This window comes from Mustelus asterias, chromosome 2 (genome assembly GCF_964213995.1).
Source record: "Mustelus asterias chromosome 2, sMusAst1.hap1.1, whole genome shotgun sequence".
NCBI classification, from domain to species: domain Eukaryota; kingdom Metazoa; phylum Chordata; class Chondrichthyes; order Carcharhiniformes; family Triakidae; genus Mustelus; species Mustelus asterias.
The window spans coordinates 109853742-109878079 of NC_135802.1; the positions used below are offsets into that span (position 1 = coordinate 109853742).

At 43.6% G+C, this 24338-nt stretch overlaps 1 protein-coding gene across 2 annotated transcripts in view; it reads left to right on the plus strand.

Moving 5' to 3' along the window:
- Window positions 1-1447: 1447 nt before the first annotated feature.
- Window positions 1448-24338, plus strand: part of osbpl3b (oxysterol binding protein-like 3b) — a 204087-nt gene continuing 181196 nt past the window's right edge. For both annotated transcript variants that reach the window (XM_078240221.1, XM_078240230.1), the window contains exon 1: window positions 1448-1628. The gene's annotated coding sequence lies outside the window, so the exon portion shown is untranslated. The remainder of the gene's footprint in view (window positions 1629-24338) is intronic.

A 24338-nucleotide genomic window follows, 5' to 3' on the forward strand; every position in this document is an offset into this window, starting at 1 on the left:
AGGATAGGTTGAGAAAGCCAGGTTTTTTCTCCTTGGAGAAGCGAAGGATGAGAGGTGACCTGATAGAGGTGTATAAGATGTTGAGAGGTATTGATAGAGTGGATTCTCAGAGGCTTTTACCCAGGGCTGAAATGGTTGCCACAAGAGGTCACAGGTTTAGGGTGCTGGGGAGTAGGTACGGAGGAGATGATAGGGGTAAGTTTTTCACTCAGGGTGGTGGGTGCGTGGAATCGGTAGTGGTGGTGGAAGCGGATTCGATAGGGTCTTTTAAGAGACTTTTGGATAAGTTCATGGAAGTTAGTAAGATAGAGGGTTATAGGTCAGCCTAGTAGGTAGGGCATGTTCGGCGCAACTTGTGGGCCAAAGGGCCTGTTTGTGCTGTAGCTTTTCTATGTTCTATCTCTCAACTGGGACAGACACTGTTTTCCCACTCGAAGTGGACTCCACCAATCAGAATCAGATGTTGTTCTCTATTGCCTGCTGTTGCACGGTCACCTCTCAGTTTGAGGATCCCCTATTGGCTAGAACCCCACGCTCCAGCGCTATGTGTTTCATTGTAAGTCTGCCTCTGCCTCAAGTCATATTGTGGAGCATGCAGCACACAACGACAATTCTGGAGACCCTTGAAGACCAAGACTGTAGTGATTCTCCAGAATAGCCAAGGTATCTTCAAAATGTAATAGTCTGCTTTATTGCGTTGTGGGTCAGGACAGGGCCGTTGCAGTAGTGCCTTTCGGGCTCTGTGTGCAGTTGCCTGAAGAGGGTGATCGGCCTTCCCCCAGGCCTTTCTCCTGTGTTGATATGTGAAAAGCTGATGCAGCTGCAAATTCCTCAGTATAAAAGAATCGTGGCAGCCAGGCACAGATGTGCAGGATCACCTTGGAGAAGCCATACACCAACTGCACATTCAAGAACTGGAAGATTTCCAGTTTCTTAAGGTGTGTGCTTGATGACTTGATGCACTTAAGGAGATGTGGGTGCAGTTGATAGCCCCCTGTACCTGAAGGGAGCCTGCTAATTCCACAAAACCCCTGACCCTTTGTGTCTGTGACACCACATCTTTCGAGAAGTTTATGTGCTTTCCCCTACCTGGGCGAAGAAGGCCCCTGTAATTGCCTTGTTGCAAGAAAGGGCTGAGAAATGGAAATGTGTGGAGTTATGGAGATCAGTTAGTACATCGGCCCATTGGTATGGGGAGTAGTTTGGAAAACATTCGTGCCAAAGGCCAATAAATGCTGCTGTTGCCCACATCCCCCGAATGAATTTAAAAAAAACAAGTGGCAGCATCCTCAAGTACCTTTACCATGAAGTTGCCGTCAATAAACAAACACATCTTCCTGGCTGTGCTGATTGACAAGGACGCGTCATGGAAATGCTGTGGTAGAGGGCGGGTTTGAGTCTCTCTCTCACTGAGGTGCTGCTTCCCTGGCGGCTGCTGGACGCTTGTGGCTCCAGTTCCGTTTACACTAGTTTTTGCTTCACGTTTCCCTTCACTGTTTTAACTCTTGGCCTTTTTGCTTGTGCTACATATTGTGAAGCGAAGTTGACCTCATTTCTGTGTCAGTCCCTGCGGTGCCGGCGAGCTGCATCTCCGGTGCGATTTTTGCAGCAAGTTCCAGGTCTGGAAGGTGAGCGGCGAGGTGAAGGCAGGTGCGGGAGCGGCGGCGGGGAGAGGGGGGAGAGCCGGCTGGGCTGGGCTGGGCTGACTGACATCCCAGGGAGAGGAAAGGGGCTGTGAAGGGGGCAGCTACTTTCACAGAGTCCGCCTTTTATCTGCACTTTCTGCCCCTTTAACAATCTGCTATAATCCCCTCAAGATGAAGCTTGTGGAAATGGGAGAACTTTGAAAATGCAGACGCCTGATGATCTTTTCCTCAGCGCGGCAAGAGTGAATCGGACCAAACAGTATTTGGACATGGATTCGCCGCTTCACAGCTTAATTTCATCACTTTTTGACGTTGTAAACAAAAGGGGGATTTGGAAATATTTCCCGCCGTTCAGAATAATTGTAAGCAGTCTGACGCTAAGTAATAAAGTAGCTCTCCGCTGTTTAAAATGAGACTAATAGTGAAGGATGGTTTGGAGGAAATCTCGAGTTAATTTGCAAGGGAAAGCTGAGGAGATTTTTTTTAGCTGGTCGCGCTGTAAGAGGCTTGTCTGAACCTGTTGGAGATGTAAGGATGAGCTGTTAGTGGAACGAATCATGTTTCAATCACTTCGGAACTGGAGCTGTGGTGGTTAGAAACACCACTCAGATTCGAGCTGTTAGCTCTGAGCAGCTTTCTGCTTTCTGGCAGCAAGTCCTCTAACTATGGCGACCCCCTTTCTGATGCCAGTGTTGAGGGTGGGTTTAGCTTCATGGCGTTTGCCGGCAGTTACTTCAAAGGAGATGATTTGGGTTTGGGAACCGCGAGTTGGATGAACTGGGCGAGCGGTGATCCCCTCAATGTTAAACATTTCATTAAGTGGAGTCATGCATGGCCTTTGCTGCAAAGTGACTTCTTAGCGATGATCCGCAAGTGATTCTGCTAATCACCGCCTGAGCTAACTGCAGAATGCAACGATGTGGCGCCACTTTCGGGAGGCTGTGGTCTGTGCTGCTTTAACTTTCAACGTGACCCCAGTTCAGTTTTACGAGATTGGCCGTTGAATGTTCTTATCGTTGAGGTTCAGTGCGTGCAGCAGGTATTGGCCCAGAGTACTGCGGATATGATTTGAAGAAAGTTTTTAGCCCCGGTGTGAGAACAACAACTTGTTCGTTCTTTGACGAAAGTCTTTCCCAACCCAGAGTGCTTCATATGGAAAACAGATATGTAAGATGTGAACAGATAACCCATCTCTTATTAAAGCAGATCCCCTTTTTAGAGGAAGAGAGAGGTGGAATTGTTGACGCAGGTCATTCTAGAAAGTGGGACCCAGGCAGCTGAAAGCTTTGCTGCTAATGGTGGAGCAAATTGATTTATTTCCTGTTTGCCTCCCCAGAGCCTTGTAAAATAGAAAATAGATTGCAAGTGAAAGCGAATCAACATCTCAATACTTAGTTACAAAAACAACATACAGAGACGTGAGAAACGACTGGTAATGTACAGTTATTGGTATGGTTAGATTGTGGTTTTTGATCTTGTAGCATAATGATATAATGGCATATTTCAATGCTATTTACTGTTTGGATGCTGAAGAAAGTTGTATTTTACATAATGCCTTTCATGACCACTCGCGCACCCCCCCCCCAGTTGGTACTTTCACAAAAGTATTGGGCACCTGCCTGGACAAGGATTTGCAAGGAGTTGAACTGCTCAGATTGCTGAGCTCAACTGCCTGATATCGTCTTGAGTCACAAGTTGCTTTCAACACAATGGGTCCACACTTCCTTTAACCTCCCCGGCATATTCATCAGTCTCTGCTCCTTAAAATCTTTTCCAAACTCATTTTTATGGTTAGGTTTTGATCAGCCTATATAAATTGTGTAAATTTTCTTATTTTGAAATTTTAGATTTAGGTATGAACACTCAGAATTTCTTATCTAAATCAGTGATGTTCGCAACAGAGTTTCCTGCTCCATGTCATTTGATACCAGGAGCTAATCCAGCCTTGCTGGCTTCTCCTGGCATCTTTGCACCAAGTAGCGATGGCAGGATCCTGGAGAAACCATTTCACTTTCCTCATGGCAGGAGACCTTAAATGTCCAGAGACTTGGCAAATGAAAGCCGGTAGGGAATTGAGCCACATAAGGAGTGATTAGTAGAGGATCACCAACACCTAATCAAAAAGATAGGTTTTGATAAGATTTAAAGGACAGAGACTGATGGACATGTAGAGGAGATTGTGGGGAGAGTGGACCCAATATGTCTAAAACAACTTGGACTGAAACTATATTACCTAGCACTCCAAACATAATGTGCCTGTGCTTGAACAAACAACCTCATCCATCACATTCATGACTATTAGTATGATTAAAACATTGTTTAGGTTATACATCTCTATACTAATTTGCAAATGTTTTATGAAGCTTGAGAATTAAAGAGATTAAAATATTAAACCAGTAAGCCCGTGGAGATGCAGGTGGGTAGTTGGTAAATCTGGAAGTGGTATACAGTGAGTAACGTTTGGCAGCTTCTGCTCCAGGGAATTGAATTGTTTACATGAGTTCCAGTAAGGAATGCACAGGAAAGGACGGACAGATTGTTACTTTGTCCTTGTATTTATCAGGGAAGGGTGCAAAGTATGCATGATATTAGAAGAGATCAGAAAATATATAGGAAGAGGGAAGTTAACCCAATCAAACTTGAGAGGATATATTATCGTGCGGTATAGATGGATGCCAGAACAAATCCACTGAACTCTTGCGTTAGCTTATCAGCATTGTCAGGCAAAGTAATTGAATTCTTACTTAAAGATGTAACAGAAAAAAACCTAGAAACCAAGAACAAAATAGAGTGAACAGCATGCATTTCCACAGGGGAGGTCCCATTTGACCAATTGTTCTTTGAAAAAAATAACAGCAGTCAAAGATTATGTGTATATGTCACATATTTGAAGTTTTCAGAAGGCTTTCAAATTGGTACCACATAGCAGACTTGTGTGTTTTTCATAATACGCTCTTGGAATTGGAGCATCATTGGCAAGGCCAGAAATTATTGCCCATTCCTAATTGCTCTTGAGAAGGTGGTGGTGAGTTACTTTCTTTAACTGCTGCAGTCCATGTGGTGTGAACAATGTTCTTAGGGATGACTTTGACTCAGCGACAGAGAAGAAATGACTATGTATTTCCAAGTCCTGGTGGGTGGGCGATTTGGAAGGGTGTTTGCAGCTAGTGCTCCCATGTGTCTGCTGCCTTGCCTTTCTAGGTTGTAGAGGTCGCAGGTTTAAAAGATGCTGTCACAGGAGCCTTGGTGAGTTGCTGATGACATGTTGTATATGGTACACATTGCCAGTGGTAAAGGGATTGAATGTCTTAAGATGGTGGGTGGGGTGCCAATCAAGCTTTGTCCAGGATGATGTTGAACTTCGAGTGTTGCAGAGCCGCATTCATCCAGGCAAGTGGACAGTATTCCATCACACTCCTGAATTGTACCATATAATTGAGTTACTTGCTCCAGAATTTCTAGTCCCTGATTTGCTCTTGTAACCACAGTATTTCTATGACTAGTGCTTCAGTTTCTGATCGATGGTAAGCCCCCCCCCAAATGTTGATGGTGGGGGATTCAGTGATGGCAATGTGATTGAATATCAAGGGGTGTGGTTAGGTTCTCAATTGGTCATTGCTTGGAACTGGGTAGCAGAAGTCTGTTATTTGCCACTTAATCAGCTTGAGCCTGATCATAGAATCCCTACAGTGCAGAAGGAGGCCAACGAGTCTGCACCGACTCACTGACCGAGTATCCTGCCCAGTCTCTCTCCCTGATTCTATCCCCGTAACTCCACACATTTCCAACGACTGATCCATCTAACCGTTGCATCTTGGGACACTAGGTGGATTGGCTATGCTAAATTACTCCTTAATCAGCACATCTTTTGGACTGTGGGAGGAAATCGGAGCATCTGGGGGAAACACAGACTCGCGACAAATGTGCAAATCCCATACAGACAGCCACCCATGGCTGGAATTGAGCCCAGGTACTTGGCACTGTGAGGCCGCAGTGCTAACCTCTGTTGTCCTAGTCTTGCTGCTTGCAGATGCTGATTGCTTCAATATCTGAAGGGCTGTGAATGATACAGATCATTGATTTGGCAAACTTCCTCTGACATTATGCCAGAGAGAATCTCATTATTGAAGCAGTTGAAGATGATTGGGCTGATGGCACAATCCCCCTGAGGAACTCCTGCAGTGATGTCCGGGTTGAGATGATTGACCTCCAACATTTTTCTTTGGGCTAGGTAAGACTCTGACCAGAGGAGAATTTTTCCCCTGATTCCCATTGACTTCAATTTTGCGAGGGCTCCTTGATGTCAAGGGCTCTTAGTTCAGCTTTTTTGTCCATGTTTGAACTAATGCTGTAATGAGGTCTAGAGCTGAGTGACTATGGTGGAACTCAAACTGAGGACCGATGAACTGTTTATTGCCATGTAAGCACCATTTGGTAGCACTGTTGGTAGTACCTTCCATCACTGCTTATGGTTGAGAGTAGGCTGATGGGATGGTCATTGCTGGATTGGGTTTGTCTTGCTTTTTGTGGGCAGGAGATACCTTTATTATTGGGAGTTGTGAGGGTTATTATAAACTAATTAAAAGTAAATTAGTTAACATTTCATTGTTTTATACCTAACTTCCAATCTTAGTGCAGTAAATAAATAATTTGAGACATGGCAGGGCTACTCACACTTGTTGAGGGCACATCCTGTACCATGTGGGGACTCCAGGATGCTACCTTTGTCCTGGTCAACAACGTGGGAAGAAAGTGCTGCCAAGTGTATAAATCCAAGCACCATATCTTGGAACTTGAAGAGCAGCTGGTGTCATTGAGGTGCATTTGCAAGAGTGAGAAGTACATGGGTAGCACGCTTCAGGAGGTGGTCACCCTGCAGCTTACAAAAGTTCAGGCAGAGGGTGACTGGGTTGCTGCCAGACAGGCAAGGCAGGTAGTGTATCATTCTCCTGAGGACATCCCACTTTCTACCAGGTTCTGAGTACCAGTAGGGGAAGAGGGTTCCTCTGGAGAGAGCAGTGAGAGTCATGACCAGAGCACCAAAGGTAGCTCAGTTGTGGAGGGAGGTGAAAAGACCAGAGCAATAGTGGTGGGTGATTCTATAGTTAGGGGAACAAACTGGTTCCTGGAAAGTATGTTGCATCTTTGCTGCAAGAGTCATGCATATCACTGAGTGACTGCAGAACATTTCTGGTGTGGATGCACAGGCAGAGGTCGTGGATTGGTACCAACCATATAGGTTGAAAAAGGGATAAAGTCTTGCTGGTTGTGTTTAGGGAGTTAGGAAAGAGATTAGTGAGGAGGACCTCAAAGATAGCAATCACCAGATTACCCCCAAGGCCATGTGTTAGTGAGTATAGGAATAGGAGAATACACCAGTTTGACTGGAGAGATTGTGCAACAGGGAGAGCTTCAGATTTCTGGGGCACTGGGACCAGTTCTGGGGAAAGTTGGATCTGCACCTGAACTGGACCGGGACCAATATCATTTCAAGGAGATTTGCTCTTGTTTTTGGAGGAGGGTTTAAGATAGATTGGCAGAGGGATGGGAGCCTGAGACAGAGTCAGAGCAGGGAGTGGGAGACAAAGTTAGTGAGTGACTTTGAAAGGCAGAAGGAGCAAAGGTTAAAAAGTGTATAGCCCAGGAAGGCAATGTTTAAAAAATATATGTTTAAAAACAAGGAACATAGTAAGTAAAGCCAATGAGCTGAGGGCACAGATAACACACAACAGCATAATATCATTGCTGTAATGGAAATTTGGCTTAGAGGGGCAAAAAAATAGGGTTTTCTCACAGGATAGAGAGGGGCCCAAAAAAGGTGGGGGTGTATTATTATAGGTTAAATAATCAATTAAAACTGTGTAGTGGGATGATATGCTAAATAAATCATCAAATCAGGCCATATGAGTCGGAATTAAGGACAGCCACACTACTAGGATTGTACTATAGACCCCCAAATACTGGGAGCGAGTTAAACAGCAAATATATATGTAAATTGCTGAGTGCAAAACCAATAGGGCAGTAATAGTTGGGAACTTCAGCCACCCCAACATGAGCTGGAACGCGAAAGGCACAGAGGGCACAAAACTGCATTCAAGGGGACTTTAACCAGCATGTAACAAGCACAAGAGAGGGAGTGCAATTTTAGATTTGGTCTTCGGAAATGAAGTTGGGTCAGTGGATGACGTGGAAATCAGTGACCAATGGGAGGCACTCAAAAGCAAAATCTAAGGACACAGTGAGACATGTCCCCAAAAGGAAAAAGGTAGAGACTGCCAAATCTATAATATAGATATTCAGAAGCAAAAGAAAGCTTCTAACAGTCATAAAAATAATATATTAGAAAGCTGAAAGCCAAGGGGAGTACAGGAAATACAGGGGTGAAATAAAAAGTGAAAGCAAAGAGAAAATGGGGAAAAAATATTGGCAGATAAAATCAAGGAAACCCAAGGAGGTTTTATCTGTATATTTAAGAGGAAAGGGTGGGGCCTATCAGGGATGTACAAGGAACTTGTGTGTTGATGCAAATGATGTGGGCAGGGTTCTTAATGTGTACTCTCTATAAAAGAGAGGGATGATGCAGATATTCTAGTTAGTGAAGAGTGTGATTTATTAGATACAATAAGTATGATGAAAGAGGAAGGACTGGAGGGACTGGCATCCTTTAAGGTTGATAAACCACCAGGGCTGGATGGATTGTATCCCAAACTGTTAAAGGCAATCGGGGAGGTAATAATGGATGCCCTGGGGATCATTTGCCAATCCTGATGGATGCTGGCAAGGTACCAGAGGATTGGTGGTCTGTAAACTTTGTACCATTATTTAGAAAGGGTGCCAGGGATAGGTCAAATAATTATACGTGGGTCAGTTTGACATCGGTGAGTAAATTATTAGAATCAATTCTGAGAACCAGACCGTGGATAAACTCACTTTAAAAGGCATGCGTTAATCAGTGTGGTTTTATTGGGGGAAGTTAGTCTTACTAACTTAGAACATAAGAACTAGGAGCAGGAGTAGGCTATCTGGTCCCTCGAGCCTGCTCCGCCATTCAATAAGATCATGGCTGATCTTTTTGTGGACTCAGCTCCACTTACCCGCCCGCTAACCATAACCCTTAATTCCTTTACTGTTCAAAATATATCTATCCTTGCCTTAAAAACATTTAATGAGGTAGCCTCAACTGCTTCACCGGGCAGGGAATTCCACAGATTCACAACACTTTGGGTGAAGAAGTTCCTCCTCAACTCAGTCCTAAATCTGCTTCCCCTTATTTTGAGGCTATGCCCCCTAGTTCTAGTTTCACCCCCCAGTGGAAACAACTTCCCTGCTTCTATCTTATCTATTCCCTTCATAATCTTATAAGTTTCTATAAGATCTCCCCTCATTCTTCTGAATTCTGCCAAATTAATTGAATTCTTTAGGAAGTGATGAGAGTTGTGGTCAACATGTGAAGTTCCATATGGCAGACTGATCAGTTAGGTATGCCTGTGGGGTATTGGGGAATGTGGCGAGTTAAATCCAAAATTGGCTCAGTGACAGAAAACAACGGATAATTATCAAATGTTTTTGCAAATGGAGAGTGGTTTGCAGTGGCATTCCACAGGGTCCAGTGTTGAGGCCCTTGCTGTTTGTTGTATGTATTAATGATTTGGACTTGTATGTGAGAGGCATAATTGGGAAATTTGTGAATGAGACAGGCTGTGAATCGGCAGTTAATGAAGAGGATATCTGTGGACTCCAGAATGATATCGATGGTTTGCTGAGTGGTCGGAAAAGTGACAATGGAATTCAACCCAGAGAAGTCTGATGTAATGCTTTTTGGGAGGTTAAACAAAGCAAGGGAATACCCAATAAATGGGAGGATATTGAGCGGGTAGAGATAGTGAGGGACCTTAGAGTACATGTGTATAGGTCCCTGATGGTGGCAGCACAGGTAGATAAGGTGGTAAAGGCAGCATATGGAATGTTTTCCTTTGAGATAAAGAATACAGAAGCAGGAATGTAGTGCTGGAATTGTATAAAATACTGGTTAGGCCACAGATGGAGTTTTGCGTACAGTTCTGGTCATCACATTAAAGAAAGGACAAATCACTCTGGAGAGAGTACAGAGGAGATTTACAAGAATGTTGCCAGTGCTTGGAAATTGCAACTTTGAGGAAAGATTGGGTGGGCTGCGTTGTTTTCCTTTTTTTTATTCATTCATGGAACACGGGCATCGCTGGCCAGAATTTACTGCCCTAGTTGCCCTTGTTCAGAGGGCAGTTGAGAGTCAATCACATTGCTGTGGCTCTGGAGTCACATGTAGGCCAGACCAGGTAAGGATGGCAGATTTCCTTCCCTAAAGGTCATTAGTGAACCAGATGGGGTTTTCTGATAATCGACAATGGTTTCATGGTCATCAGTAGCTTCTTAATTCTAGTTGTTTTTTATTGAATTCAAATTCCACCATCTGGCGTGGCAGAATTTGAACCCAGGACCCCAGAACATTAGCTGTGTTTCTGGATTAGTAGTCTAGTGATAGTATTATCACCTCCCCTTAGAAGAGGTGTGACTTGATGATGGAGATGTACAAAATGATGAAGGGCCTGGATAGAGTAGACAGGAAAGACTTATTTTTTTCCGGATTGGTCAATTACCAGGGGGATCTGATTGGTTGAAGGATTAAATGGGGGGGGGTTATTAGGATGTCTTTTCATTGGGAGGGTGGTAGGTGTCTGGAATTCACTGCCTGAATGGTGGTTGAGGCAGAAGTCCTGAACTCATTTAAAAGGTACCTGGATCTGCCTCTGAAGTGCTGTAACCTGCAAAGCTACAAATTGGATGCTGGACTTGGGATGAGAATGGATGGCTAGTTTCATCAGCCCGGCACAGACATGCTGGGCTGAATGGCCTTTTCCTGTGCCGTAACCTTTCTATGCTGGCATGTGTTTACAGCTTGATCTTCCACTGGTGCCCGTCATGACAAGTCGGAAAATCCACTAGAGGCTGGCATGAACTTCATTTGCATCCACTAATGGGATCTGCAGGTGGATCTTCCAGATTCGGTGTCCTGGAGGAGTTCCATTTTCCAGCCTCAGTGTTTCAGAAGACCCATCTTCATTCTTCAATGGTGGGTCAGTGATTTTGGCTGTCTTTTCAATATGACACTTGGACACAATGGCAGACTATGTGCCATCCAGGCCTGCCCTTCCACTGAATACAGTATGAAACACCCGGATGAAAAATTAATGAGGTCGGGGCCGGAAGGTTTGGTGTGTTTTCCTACCTGTCGCCACAGTGGGAAACACTCCTTGCTCATGCACTTAGTCTGGGAGCGTGCTGCCCATAGTCCTGCAGCTTTGGTGTCCTCGAGCTTTCTGTCCCATGTATACATGTTCACATGTCTGTCCTTAAACCGACAGTGCTTGCAAAATCCCTAATGAACAATTTGTGCAGTTACGTCACACAGGGCTTATCGGTACACCCTTTTTTGAACAAGGGTGTAATATTTGAAATTCTCCAGTCCTCTAGCAACACCCCTCTATCTAAGGATGACTAAAAAATGATGTCCACTCCATCTGACGCAGGAGCAGCGCTCTGAAAGCTAATGGTATTTGCTACCAAATAAACCTGTTGGACTTTAATCTGGTGTTGTTAAAACTCTTAATAAAAAATGATGGCCAGTGCTTCTGGAATATCTATTCTCACTTCCCACCGTATCGTTGGATATACCTCATTCAATCCTGATGCTTTTAAGTACAGATGGCCTTTCTAATACCTTTTAATTTTAAATCATTCCAATGTATTGATTGTCTCTTCTTTGACTAGAGCTATGGGAAGGTAACCTTGTCTTCCTTGGTAAAGATGGATGCAGAGTATTTATTTAATACATAAGGTATTCCTCCGGTCTCCATATGTAAATCTGCTTTTTGATCAGCCTGATTGACCCTATTCTTCCTTTTGCCTTTGTTTTACTATTTGAGTTTGGGATTTCCCTTTATGTTAGCTGCAGTTGCTGCTCATGCCCCCTCTCTCTGCTTCTCTTATTTGCTTTTTCACTTACCCTCTGAAGCTTCTATATTCACTGATCACTATCCCCTATCTGTTCTCCTACTGACACTCAAGAGCCAGGTTCAGCAATGCCTCATTTCTCATTGGACTGGAAACAAACTGCTGTCAAAAGTTTTCCTTAACACATTTTAGGAACTCATGCTCCTCTCTGCCTTTTACACAATACTATCCAGTCTGTATTTGGATAATTAAAGTCCATTGTCTCTGTATGATTTCCTTTCCAATTTGTTTGCCTATGTCCTTTCTACTTGTTGGTGGTCCATAGTCTACACTGAGCAATGTAATCGCACCTTCTTTATTCCTTAGCCTGAGCCAAATGGATTCTATTCTTGACCTCTCTGTCACTCCCCCTTTTCTTCCTCTCTTATCTTTTCTGAACACCTTGTATCCAGGAATATTTAACACCTTGTCCTGACATTCTTTGCATTAAGTCTCTGTTTTAACTACAACATCATATTTCTCCATGCCAATCAGACTGTAACTTGCCAATCTTATTAACCATAGTGTTTTCACATACGTGCATGTCAACCTGATTTAGATGTTACTTTTTCCCTTTCTCTGATCCCACCTAATGACTTATTTCTTATTCTATTACGAACTGTATACTCCAGTTTTCTGTGCACCTTGATATTTCTCTTTGCTATTTCCTCACTCCTGCCAAGTTAATTTAAACTTGCTCCAATAGCACAAGCAAATGGCCCTAGCAAATTAGATTGTGTTCTAGAGAACTCCAACATGAATTGTATTTGTAGTGATGTCTCTTATGTGTTTTAAAAAAAATCTCAGCCATGTCTCTCTTTGAAATTAAAGGTGGATCATTTTTAAATTGGGAAATGATGACTGCTTTCAAGTGGAAGTTTGATATTGCAATTGTTTTGTTGAATTTTATTGTTGCATAGGTTCTGTAGACAAGTATTTTTGTGCTCAGTTGTTCTTTCTAGACTTAAAGTGTACCTGTTTAGCCCATTCAGTTGCACCTGGCTACTATTGAAATGAAATACAGGACTTTGATTAGGGATAGTCAACACGGTTTTGTGAAGGGTAGGTCATGCCTCACAAACCTTATTAAGTTCTTTGAGAAGGTGACCAAAGAGGTGGATGAGGGTAAAGCAGTTGATGTGGTATATGTGGATTTCAGTAAAGTGTTTGATAAGGTTCCCCACGGTAAGCTACTGCAGAAGATACGGAGGCATGGGATTGAGGGTGATTTAGTGGTTTGGATCAGGAATTGGCTAGCTGTAAGAAGACAGAGGGTGGTGGTTGATGGGAAATGTTCATCCTGGAGTTCAGTTACTAGTGGTGTACCGCAAGGATCTGTTTTGGGGCCACTGCTGTTTGTCATTTTTATAAATGACCTGGATGAGGGCGTAGAAGGATGGGTTAGTAAATTTGCGGATGACACAAGTCGGTGGAGTTGTGGACAGTGCGGAAGATTGTTGCAGGTTACGGAGGGACATAGATAAGCTGCAGTGCTGGGCTGAGAGGTGGCAAATGGAGTTCAATGTGGAAAAGTGTGAGGTGATTCACTTTGGAAGGAGTAACAGGATTACAGAGTACTGAGCTAATGGTAAGATATTTGGTAGTGTGGATGAGCAGAGAGATGTCGTTGTCCATGTGCATAGATCCCTGAAAGTTGGCACCCAGGTTGATAGGGTAGTTAGAAGGCGTACGGAGTGTTAGCTTTTCTTGGTAGAGGGATTGAGTTTCGGAGCCAGGAGGTCATGTTGTAGCTGTACAAAACTCTGGTGTGGCCGCACTTGGTGTATTGCGTACAGTTCTGGTCACCACATTATAGGAAGGATGTGGATGCATTGGAAAGGGTGCAGAGGAGATTTACCAGGATGTTGCCTGGTATGGTGGGAAGGTCTTATGAGGAAAGGCTGAGGGACTTGAGGTTGTTTTCATTTAGAGAGAAAAAGGTTAAGAGGTGACTTAATAGAAGCATACAAGATGATCAGAGGATTAGATAGGGTGGACAGTGAGAGCCTTTTTCCTCGGATGGTGATGGCTAGCGTGAGGGGACATAGCTTTAAATTGAGGGGTGATAGATATAGGACAGATGTCAGAGGTAGGTTCTTTACTCAGAGTAGTAAGGGCGTGGAATGCCCTACCTGCAGCAGTAGTGGACTCGGCAACATCAAGGGCATTTAAAGGGTCATTGGATAAACATATGGATGATATTGGAATAGTGTAGGTTAGATGGGCTTTAGATTGGTTTCACTGGTCGGCGCAACATCGAGGACCGAAGGGCCTGTACTGCGCTGTTATGTTCTATGTTCCTATTCATTTTTATGCGTCGCTGGCTAGGCCAGCATTTTTTGCCCATCCATAATTTATTTATTTTTATTCATTCGTGGAACATGGGCATTGCTGGCTGGGCCAGCATTTATTGCCCATCCCTAGTTACCTGAGGGCATATTGCTGTGGCTCTGGAGTCACATGTAGGCCAGACCAGGTAAGCATGGCAGATTTCCTTCCCTAAAGGACATTAGTGAACCAGATGGGTTTTTCTGATGATCAACAATGGTTTCATGGCTATCAGTAGATTCTTAATTCCAGATTTTTTTTCTTACTAAATTCAAATTTCACCATCTGCCGTGACAGGATTTGAACCCGGGTCCTCAGAACATTAGCTGAGTTTCTGGATTAATAGTGTAGTGACAATACACTAGGCCATTGCCTTCCCACAATTGTCCTTGAGAAGGTGGCAGTGAGTTGTCTTCTTGAAGCACTGCAGTCCTTATGGTATAGGTACAGCCACAGTGCTGTTAAGGAGTTCGTTCTAAGATTTTGACCCAGTGACAGTGAAAGGACGGTGATTATACTAGCACACTTGAGACCCAAAAGGCGATGACAGATGGTGATGGCAGAAAAGTGCAATGAAAGGAGCAACAGGTGATGAGCCCAGTGACTGGAAAAAACAGCAACAGAAATTACTACAGCACAGGAAAATCTTTAGCCAAACTCCAGAGAAGCCGACAGTAAAAGGAAGACACAAAAAAAATTCTAGCTTTACCACAGTGCTTTGACCACATGGAAGGCAAGATCAAGCTGAGAAGTGGCAGAGTTGGCGTTGTAGTTCTGTACCTGGTAAATCTGCATCGGGACTAACAAGGAGCAGGTTAGTAACTTGCTCGACGTCATAGTGTGCAGACAACGTTATACAGACAGGGCATAAATGAAGACGGCATCATATGAAGAAGTTATCAGAGCCTCTGATCCTTGCTGTACTCCTTGGAAAAGCACTATTATAGACTGAGCCAAATTCAATAGGGACAGCCGACGACTGGGAGAGGGCATAGATTACAGCTCAAAATTGTGAAAGACAAATTAATTTGGGATTGCATTGTTGTGGGGTCTTACAAGTGACACGATTAGACATTTTGCAGTCAAAGGGAGATTTAATTTAAATGTTCATGGTGGAAAAAAAGACTGAGGGAAGCTGCTGCTATGGTCTAGTTTAAAACTTGTAGAAATTGCAGCATACTCAACCGCACGGCAAGAAAAAAAAGTGCAGCAGGCACCATTGTTCAGTGTTTGCATTGTTGCGGGAAAATGGCTGCCCTGGCATGAAGAATGACTTATCAAGAATGGAGCGTGCTACTCCTGCAAGAAGGGCCATGTTGAATCTATTTGCCATGATGTGGAGATGCCGGCGTTGGACTTGGGTAAACATAGTCACTCACCTGATGAAGGAGTAGCGCTCCGAAAGCTAATGGCTTGTGCTACCAAATAAACCTATTGGACTTTAACCTGGTGTTGTGAGACTTCTTAATCTGTTTGCCACAGCAAACAGTTCTTAGAATCTTATTTTTTGGCACAGAAAGAGGCCACTTGGCCCATGTCTGCGCTAGCCAAAAAATGAACCACCCAGTCTAATCCCATTTTCCAACATTTAGCCTGTAACCCTGCAGGTTACAGCACTTCAGATGCACATCCAGACACCTTTTTTGTATGAGTTGTGTCTTCCTGCCTTTTACTACCTTTCAGGCAATGAATTCCAGACCACTACCATCAACTGGGTGAAAATATGTTTCCTCAACTCCCTTTGAATCCTTCTGCTGATCACTGAATCCATGCCCTCTCATTACTGATATCTATGCTAAAGGTAATAGGCCTTTCCCATCCATTCGATCCAGACCCCACAACATCACAATTTTGTACATCTCAATCAAATCTTCCCTCCAACATCTGTTCCAAGGGGAACAACCCTAGCTTATCCAATTTTTTTTTCATAGTTGCAATTTTCCAGTTCTGGCAACATCCTCGTATATTCAATCTGTGTGCTCTTTCTCATACAATTAAAGGAGAAACAGCCAAGGTCATGTACCGTTCATGAAATTGAAGACATTTGGGAAGTTGAAGAAAAAACCCATTGTGCCATTGTTGGGAGAATATGGGAACTATTGGTGTGTAGTTTTTGTGGTCAATGGAACACAAGTTCGAATTGAAATGCTTGCTCCAGTGTCTGTCAGACACTGAAAAGTTGTTAAAACCAGAATCACTTTAGCCGTTGACCATAAGCCTCCACAGTCCAGGAAGCATTCAGCTGAAGATCAAGGAATGGTTTACTGCTTCATCTTCAGTTTGGGTCCAACTGATGCACTGAACTCTTTCCACTTCTTGCTCCTCCACTAAAAGCTCATTACAGGTTCAGTATCATTTATCTGTAAATCCAAAAAACCAAACATCTAAAAATTGCACTTTTTTTGAACCTCGTGACCTTTAGCGCAGAACTCTAGTTGTTTACCGGCATTGTTCACCTTGTGATTTTTGTGATGAACATGTCAAAAAGAAACTTATTGCAGATTCCCTTTTTTAATTATTCAGTGATACATCTTGCTTTGCTAACTATTTTATTCACTTAGGACTGTAGGTATCTTAGGCTAAGTTTATACTCGACCTGTGCTCCTTTTCACTCAAACCTTCAATCACCCTAAGTACATTCTATTGACTCTTTTCCATTACTGTCATTTAAAGCACTTTAAGAAGTATTATGTAAAGAAAAGCTGTTGCTGCTGCTCCATTAAGAGGAGTGCATTATCAGCGTTTTGACTAGTATTCTGAATTTTTAGTGCATTGATGTTGATGGTCAGTGTCTCAATTGCTGCTTTGCAGTATTTGTACAATCGTTCTGTTAATCCCAATTTGTTGAATTCCCCAAACTTAGATTTCCACTGCGATACCAACCCTGCTTCAGTTTGCAATAATCTGGCAGATGATCCATCGGGAAAATTCGACCTGAATACAGGCTTTTATTTTCTACCTCTTCAGCTTTGACGGCTGCTCCTGCATTCCATTTTAGAAGTTGTGGCACCAGTGCAGATGTTTAAGTTGTCCGTTTCTTTTCCTTTGCTCCATGGTCCACACCAGCAATAACTCTGCTGAAAAGATTACTTCTTTGGGACTTTTGCATTAGAATCATAGAATCCCTACAGTGCAGGAGGAGGTCATTCGGCCCATCGAGTCTGCACCAACTCGTATCTAGGCTTATCCCGTAACCCCACGTATTTACCCACTAATATACCCACTAAGCTATATACCTTTGGACACTAAGGAACAATATAGCATGGCCAATCAACCTAACCTACTCATCTTTGGATTGTGGGAGGGAAACCCACGCAGACACAGGGAAAGCGTACAAACTCCACAGACAGGTGACCCAAGAATTGAACCCGGGACCCTGGTGCTGGGAGGCAGCTGTGCTAACCATTGTGCTGCCCATTGTTTGCTGTTCTTCTTGGGGGCAGAAGTGGTTGAGCATTTTTAAATCAGTGACTGAGAAAGACAGTGAACTTTAAAATCCTGTTGTGGTTGGTGTTTCCTTAATATTTTTGTGAAAAGCTTATTAACTAATGTTTTCAATTTTAAGCAAGTGCATCACATCCGAATATGATTTTTTATTGGAAATTTCTATGAACAGTTCAAATGTATAAGATTTTCAGCAGAATTACACCAATGAGACATTAACGTGCTTTCTTGGAAAGGAGACTGCCTTTATTCTTCTCCCATTGATTTTGTATAGAAAATTATACTATTTATAGAAAAAAAGAAATAGCTTGTTGATGGGGAAGAATGGGAGAATATATGAAGTTCAGGGAATGCATGTTGCCTTACTGATCCTTGGGATGTTTATATTGATGTGGAGATGCCGGCGTTGGACTGGGGTAAACACAGTAAGAAGTTTAACAACACCAGGTTAAAGTCCAACAGGTTTATTTGGTAGCAAAAGCCACACAAGCTTTCGAGGCTCTGAGCCCCTTCTTCAGGTGAGTGGGAATTCTGTTCACAAACAGAACTTATAAGACACAGACTCAATTTACATGAATAATGGTTGGAATGCGAATACTTACAACTAATCCAGTCTTTAAGAAACAAAACAATGGGAGTGGAGAGAGCATCAAGACAGGCTAAAAAGATGTGTATTGTCTCCAGACAAGACAGCCAGTGAAACTCTGCAGGTCCACGCAACTGTGGGAGTTACAAATAGTGTGACATAAATTCTGATTCTAGGATCGCATGATAAAGACTCAGGAGGAAAAAAGCAGAAATATTTATGTGAAATAGTGTGACATAAACCCAATATCCCGGTTGAGGCCGTCCTTGTGTGTGCGGAACCTGGCTATCAGTTTCTGCTCCGCGACTCTGCGCTGTCGTGTGTCGCGAAGGCCGCCTTGGAGAACGCTTACCCGAATATCAGAGGCCGAATGCCCGTGACCGCTGAAGTGCTCCCCAACAGGAAGAGAACAGTCTTGCCTGGTGATTGTCGAGCGGTGTTCATTCATCCGTTGTCGCAGCGTCTGCATAGTTTCCCCAATGTACCATGCCTCGGGACATCCTTTCTTGCAGCGTATCAGGTAGACAACGTTGGCCGAGTTGCAAGAGTATGTACCGTGTACCTGGTGGATGGTGTTCTCACGTGAGATGATGGCATCTGTGTCGATGATCCGGCACGTCTTGCAGAGGTTGCTGTGGCAGGGTTGTGTGGTGTCTTGGTCACTGTTCTCCTGAAGGCTGGGTAGTTTGCTGCGGACAATGGTCTGTTTGAGGTTGTGCGGTTGTTTGAAGGCAAGAAGTGGGGGTGTGGGGATGGCCTTGGCGAGATGTTCTCGCCAAGGCCATCCCCACACCCCCACTTCTTGCCTTCAAACAACCGCACAACCTCAAACAGACCATTGTCCGCAGCAAACTACCCAGCCTTCAGGAGAACAGTGACCAAGACACCACACAACCCTGCCACAGCAACCTCTGCAAGACGTGCCGGATCATCGACACAGATGCCATCATCTCACGTGAGAACACCATCCACCAGGTACACGGTACATACTCTTGCAACTCGGCCAACGTTGTCTACCTGATACGCTGCAAGAAAGGATGTCCCGAGGCATGGTACATTGGGGAAACTATGCAGACGCTGCGACAACGGATGAATGAACACCGCTCGACAATCACCAGGCAAGACTGTTCTCTTCCTGTTGGGGAGCACTTCAGCGGTCACGGGCATTCGGCCTCTGATATTCGGGTAAGCGTTCTCCAAGGCGGCCTTCGCGACACACGACAGCGCAGAGTCGCGGAGCAGAAACTGATAGCCAGGTTCCGCACACACAAGGACGGCCTCAACCGGGATATTGGGTTTATGTCACACTATTTCACATAAATATTTCTGCTTTTTTCCTCCTGAGTCTTTATCATGCGATCCTAGAATCAGAATTTATGTCACACTATTTGTAACTCCCACAGTTGCGTGGACCTGCAGAGTTTCACTGGCTGTCTTGTCTGGAGACAATACACATCTTTTTAGCCTGTCTTGATGCTCTCTCCACTCCCATTGTTTTGTTTCTTAAAGACTGGATTAGTTGTAAGTATTCGCATTCCAACCATTATTCATGTAAATTGAGTCTGTGTCTTATAAGTTCTGTTTGTGAACAGAATTCCCACTCACCTGAAGAAGGGGCTCAGAGCCTCGAAAGCTTGTGTGGCTTTTGCTACCAAATAAACCTGTTGGACTTTAACCTGGTGTTGTTAAACTTCTTACTATGTTTATATTGCACAGCTGTTTTCGGAAGTGGCTCTGCTGTCCTGGCAAAAGCTATTGGCTTCGTTACAGTTTTGTTACAGTGAGCTCATTAATGATACGTGACTGATTACTCACTGCCCAAACAATCTAAAAATAATTGCAAATATCCTGCTGTTTTGAACCAGTAGTCAAAACTCTTAGCTGGCAACTGTGTTGTTGTGAGTAACTGAGGAAAGTCGTATTGGCCAGCATGAGTAAATCTGATTTGCCATCTGTGTGCTTGCCTCATCAGCAGCCAGACAACGTGGTTACTTCTGAGAAGGCCAACCCCATTGTTGTCAGCAGTAATGTTGTCTCGAGGACAATAGAGTAACACCAGATAGGATCTGTGGTGGTAGCCTGCATGGCTAAAAACTGTAAGAAGTTTAACAACACCAGGTTAAAGTCCAACAGGTTTATTTGGTAGCAAAAGTCACACAAGCTTTCGAGGCTCTGAGCCCCTTCTTCAGGTGAGTGGGAATTCTGTTCACAAACAGAACTTATAAGACACAGACTCAATTTACATGAATAATGTAAACATGAAATGAAACATGAATAATTATTCATGTAAATTGAGTCTGTGTCTTATAAGTTCTGTTTGTGAACAGAATTCCCACTCACCTGAAGAAGGGGCTCAGAGCCTCGAAAGCTTGTGTGGCTTTTGCTACCAAATAAACCTGTTGGACTTTAACCTGGTGTTGTTAAACTTCTTACTGTGTTTACCCCAGTCCAACGCCGGCATCTCCACATCATAAAAACTGTAATACATTCCAGTTGGCAATCCTGTGGTGGTTTTCTTTTTTACATGACGTGTGTTTTTATCCACTCTGATTTTTTTTACAGTTGCAACGGTTGGTGTAAATTCTCAGTTGATACAGTCAGACTATAAACTTGAACATTAAATCTATGAATGAAAAATGTGGAAATACTCAGTTGGTATGACAGCATCTGTGCAGAGAGGAACAGAATTAACATTTTGGTTTGACAACCTTTTGCCAGAACTGGAATAAGTTACCACTCTTTAACAGTTTTTAACCAGGGATGCAAAGATGATGGTAATGGAACACAAGATTGGTCTGCATGAGGTGTAAAGGGGAAAACATCAGAATCTTCTCAAACAGCCATTTCCCCTCTTCCCCTTACCCCCTTCCACGCACACGCAAGAAAGTGGGGGGCAGAGATCCTGATGTGAAACTCTTGAGTTCAATGTTGAGTCAGGAAGGCTGTTAAAGTGTCTGGTCGCAAGATGAGATATTCCTTGACCTTGCACAGTGTCCAAGGCAAAGGACAAAGAGGTCAGGGTGAGAAGAAGCAGAGAATTAACACCAAAGGTGACCAGAAGTTGAGAGGTTTGAATGAAGTGTTATGAATGCGATCGCCACTGTTTGGAGAAGGCAACATATTACCCTGTGGATTCCAATATCACTCTGGGTATTCACTTTCTTCGGACTGCATTCCTTCTTCCCATCTCATCCTTGCTGTTTTTTCAATGTCCCTTTTGATCTATTAATTTTTGATATCAAATGATTCATCCTTAGCAAATGTTTCAGCCTCATCCCCTGACTCCCTCAACTCAATGAATTTTGAATTTAACTTGATGCTTAACTCTTCTTCCATCACCTCTGTGTCTGCTGCTTTGGCTAAGAAACCCCCACCTGCACACAAACCTGTTCTCTTGTCTTTAGAACTCGTATTCCATCCGGACCCCTCCCTCTATCCTCTTGCGCTCTTTTCATTGACAACTGTTGGTGTGATATTAGCCGTCTTGATTTCTCTTTTCTCCAACCCATCTCCCTCTGAATTTGCAGCACTCTATTCTCCCAGGTCCAACCCTAATGTTTTTGTTAAACCTGCAGATGAGGATGATGCTATGGTTGTTTGATGAACCAACCTCTTGCTGGCCAAGGCTTAACACAAACTCTGACATCTCCTCTACAAAACCATGACCCCACCACTGAACATTAAGCCATTGTTAGCAAGACTTTCACTGACCTTATCTCTTCTGGAGATCTTCCCTTCAAAACCTCCAACTTAATCCCCCCAATCCTCAATAGTCTGCTTGTACCTCTTTTAAGATGCTCAAACAGGACTGCCCTGGCTGATCCACTACGATCTCACCACCTTTTACAGATGCACCGTAGAGTGCATTCTTTCTGAATGTACCACAGCTTGGTATGTCTCTTGCTCTGTCCAAGACTGCAAGAAACTACAAAGGGTTGTGAACGAAGCCCAGTCCATCACGCAAACCAGCCTCCCATCCATTGACTCTGTTTATACTTCCCGCTGCGTCAGAAAAGCAGTAAGCATCAAGGACCCATGCATCAGACATTCTCTCTTCCATCATCTTCCGTCAGGAAAAAGATACAAAAGTCTGAGGTCATGTACCAACTGACTCGAACAGCTTCTTCCCTGCTGCCATCAGACTTTTGAATGAACCTACCTGGTATTAAGTTGATCTTTCTCTACACCTTAGCTATGACTGTAACACTACATTCTGCACTCTCTCGTTTCCTTCCTGATGTATGGTATGCTTTGTCTGTAGAGTGCAAGAAACAATACTTTTCACTGTATACTTTACGTGTGACAAATCAAGTCAAAATCATTTCAGTCCTCTGCCACTTTTAACAGTCTCGTGGCCCTAACCATCACCTTTTTACCCTGGGGTCTCCAATCTCTCTGCACTTCCAACTTCTGTCAAAATGGACACCGAGCTCTCTGCTTCTTTCTGAATGGAGATTCAAACAGTTTTCAATCTCCATCCTCCTCTGCCTGGCTGAACTTGTTCTGACATTGAGCAGCTGCTCCTTTGATACCACAAGATATCGAAAATATCTTGGTGCAGTGATATGGGCACTGTAATCCAGAGGCCGCAGGGTAATGCTCTGGCAACCTGGGTAGATGGTGGAATTTGAATTCAATAAAAATCTGGAATTAAAATTTAACGATGACCATGAAGTTGTTGTTGTTTGTCAGGAAAAACCCATCTGGATCACTAATGTCCTTTTAGGGACGAAATCTGTCATCTTTACTTGGTGTGGGCTACATGTGACTCCAGACCTACAGCAATGGTATTAAAGCCCTCTAAAATGGCATTCAGTTAAAGGGTAATTAGGGATGGGCAGCAAATGTTGGCGCTTGTCAGTGACGCCCATGTCCCATGAAAGAATTATTTCTTCCAAATATGCTATGGGAACTCCTATTGGTCCACCAATGCCTGGATAGTCTTGTTAGTGCATCTTGGAAGGAGATAGAAGCAGGCTTTTTGGGATTTGGGGGGTTTTGATGTTGGAGACCTTGGAGGGGGATCTCTAGAGGAGATGAGGTCAGTGCCAAACTTGCAAAAGAAAAAGGCTTGATGTTCATTGGTAGGACCATGATCTATTGGGAGATATGAGGAGATGTCATGAGGGTTGGGTTTGCCAGACAACCTCACCCTGCCAGAAGGTTTGATGTTTTTTCGCTTGGACTTGAGTGACGGAGTGTTGCAGGTTCAGGCATTTAGAGCAATTGAGAGGAGTACAGATTGAGACGGCTTCTGTCCTGCTGGAAGTTCTCAAGATTTGGAGAGTAAAAGGCCAGAGAGGGGTTCCAGTTGAAAGAAAATTCTGGAGAGGAGGAGGGATCTATTGTGTTTGGGGGAGGTGGGAGAAGACTCTTGACCGAAGTGGTGGCACAGGTGATAGAAAAAGAGCACAGCTTCATGCTGATTTCCATTCATCTGAGCTCACAGCTGTTGGTGATGTTTCTGCAGTTTTGATATTTCAGATTTCTACCGTGCACAATATTCTTTCTTTAATATGAACTTTAAATATATTTTATCTTGTTTTGCATACTTCAACTTTAGTGTAATTTTTTGAAAGTCAAAATTGTCCCTTGATTTTTGGCAAGATTCCTTGTGTCATGGCTTCTGCAAGTAGCTGTGTCGCCTAATTTAACATGCTGTCTTTTGTTCTGAAGCTTACAGTCTTGACCTTCAGGTGAGAATAGACCTGAAGCAGACTGTTGTACAACATTGACTTCAGTAAAATAGTTCTCCTGAGCAAAATGTCTGTTAATACATCTGAACACTTGTTTTCATTTGATTTAATATTGTCACATGTATTAACATAGTGAAAAGTATTGTTTCTTGCGCACTATACAGACAAAGCATACCATTCATAGAGAAGGAAAGGAGAGAGTGCAGAATGTAGTGTTACAGTCATAGCTAGGGTGTAGAGAAAGATCAACTTAATGCAAGGGAAGTCCATTCAAAAGGAGCAGGGAAGAAGCTGTTCTTGAGTCAGTTGGTACGTGGCCTCAGACTTTAGTATCCTTTTCCCGAAGGAAGAAGGTGGAAGAAAGAATGTCCGGGGTGCGTGGAGTCGTTAATTATGCTGGCTGCTTTGCCGAGGCAGCGGCAAGTGTAGACAGAGTCAATGGATGGGAGGCTAGTTTGCGTGATGGATTGGGCTACATTCACGACCTTTTGTAGTTCCTTGCGGTCCTGGGCAGAGCAGGAGCCATACCAATCTGTGATACAACCAGAAAGAGTGCTTTCTATGGTACATCTGTAAAAGTTGGTGAGAGTCGTAGCTGACATGCCAGAT